Raw genomic sequence first — 2,839 nt, forward strand, 5'->3', positions numbered from 1 at the left:
GTTTCTTTGCATTACAAAAAAAACATTTGCATAGAGATTTGCAATAATGTGAGGGTTTAGTTAATAATGACTCTTTACTTTTAATTTATTCATTTATAGGCTTTGTATGACTTTAATGGATTTGACAGTGAATGAAATGTAAAGCAAATGGAGACAGAGAGATAGAGGACGGGATGGGGTCAGGAAATTACACCAGAGTTGAACTTCACACAAAGGCTCCAGCACATACACTACTGCTGCGTTAAAGCTTCTGTGAATATCATACATTCATTATATTTACACAGATGTACTGGTTTGATCCTATATAATATTTAGCCTTCACAATTTTGACAGAGGGAAGATACAATGTATTACACTGGCCAAGTTAGTCACAGTGGCATTTGTTTGTGAGAGTGAATACTATAATGGCATGGTTCACTCAAAATACTGTCATCATTTAGTTACTCATGTCATTCCAAATATTATTATAGTATTAGTAAAATTATATATATATATATATATATATATATATATATATGAAGAGTTTGGTTCCAAAACACTATAAAACGCCTTTTTTTTATTGATCAGTATTGTATATGGTCGGTATTGAAAAGTCCATTTTTAATTTTACGCAAAATGCGATATCCACCGAGTTATTGTCATGTTTTCTCATTTTCTTTCCAAACCGCGACAAACACCAGTCTCCCTTCTCTGCAGAATGCGATATATCCGCTCAACCAATCACTGCACTCTCGACAGTAATGGTGGCGCTTTGAATAAACCTGGCATCCTAGTTAAATCGCATGTGATTGTCATGCGCATCTCGTCAGTAAAGCCGGTTCTGTGATTAATAGTAAATCTCCACCACTTGCTTTCAGATGGATACACAGAGCCGTAGATCACTGACTATGCAATATCGCGTTCATAAACGCAGACGAGTCGCATTAGATTATGAACGCGATATTGCGTAGCTTGTCAGTGTGTTTTTATTAATGCCATATATGTTTTTGGTAATACAGCTTATAGCACTAGTCAACTAATGAATGTAAAATGGCAAAGATTAATACACTTTTGGAAGTTGAATGTAAGGGAAATGTAATTTTGGAATTTCTGTGGTCTAATGTGATATTGTTGTTCATGTTCTTGTTCATGATGACATTTTATTTTATTGCTGTAATTAATTTATAGCATTAACAAGACGACTGGTTGAATTCATTTTGGGAGCGATGACTGATTGAATGTATTTTTTAATCCATTGCCTGTATATAAGATTAGTATTGACCAAGTTCAGAGACTGTCATAAGTGGATTAACCATGTTGTGTATTTTCAACAGTTTCAATATATATAAAATAAAAACTTTTTATATTGATTCAATGGATTTATTGCATTTTGAAAAAAAAAAACGTGTCAAGGATTTATTGCATTTTGGGGGAAAAAAATAATAAAATTTTATAATAAATCTTTGAAAATCAAAATCTGGATTAGAATTTTTTTAATGTTATTATAACCTAAAGATGCTATGAAAGTCTGAAACAGAAAATAGTGGTTTCCATCTTGCCACTTTCTTGGTAAAGAAAACACATTTTTACTCAAATGAATCAAACTGGATTTATAGCATTTTGGAACCAAACTCTTCACTCACACACACACACTCACACACAGACACAGACACACAGACACACAGACACAGACACAGACACAGACACAGACACACACACACACAGACAGACAGACAGACAGACAGACAGACAGACAGAGAGAGCGTCAGCGGCTACTGTCAACTGTTTGGTTACCCACATTCTTTAAAGGGGTCATATGATGTTGCTAAAAAGAACATTATTTTGTGTATTTGGTGTAATGAAATGTGTTTATGCGGTTTAAGGTTAAAAAAACACATTATTTTTCACATACTGTACATTATTGTTTCTCCTCTATGCCCCGCCTTTCTGAAACGCGTCAATTTTTACAAAGCTCATCGGTCTGAAAAGCGAGGTGTGCTCTGATTGGTCAGCTATCCAGTGCGTTGTGATTGCCTGAATACCTCAAGCGTGTGACGGAAATGTTACGCCCCTTAACACATTCTGATGCCGTCTCCCGGCACGGCGAGACAAAACCCATTACAAACGAGGCATTTGTTGCATCCAGTGGGGACATAATTACTGATTATAATGACTTATACTGTGTTTTTACGCGTTCCGTTGCGTATTACGCCACGTAAACATAAAACCATGTCTGCATTTGTGATCGGAGAAATGACAAACAACAAGCGCTACTCACATTCGAATCATCAGTGGCAAATTCTTTAAATATAAAAAAATTTACTTACAGGCTGTGAGTCAGAAGTGCCAGACTGTCCTTGCAAAGTTGGAACTGCCCAACTTAATAGAATAGCCTTTGATCACAGACCCATGTATGTATGCTACTCTGCAGGTTCAGGAAACAGTCTTCCATAAAAAGCGTCACACAGCATCACATAGTGGGCTTGAGTGAGTGGAGGCCGGCGGCCTTTAAAAAAAGGCACGGCCGGCGGATTTGACGAAGGTGCGGCCGGCGGGCGTGCGGCAACCACATGTGACGACCCCAGGCTGGACTCCGCTTTGTCCACGGTGAAAGCTGATCCGGCGATTCACAGCACGAAGCTGATGCATTTCCTCAGCAACCAGCACGGATCAGCTCTAGGCATGACGAAGCGGATATCGTCCTCTTTTGGAAGACCAAACAAAGTAGTTTCGCTTTCACAATGAATAACACAGCGCATTCACGACATGGCAGCAGCAACAATACTACAGCGAGAATAAAAGTTACGCCTTCTTTCCTTGCATGAACATTTGGGCGGTGTTATGCAAATCTTCCCACTTC

The sequence above is a fragment of the Sinocyclocheilus grahami genome, unplaced genomic scaffold (assembly GCF_001515645.1).
Source record: "Sinocyclocheilus grahami isolate Dianchi unplaced genomic scaffold, SAMN03320097.WGS_v1.1 scaffold1068.1, whole genome shotgun sequence".
Taxonomy (NCBI): Eukaryota; Metazoa; Chordata; class Actinopteri; order Cypriniformes; family Cyprinidae; genus Sinocyclocheilus; species Sinocyclocheilus grahami.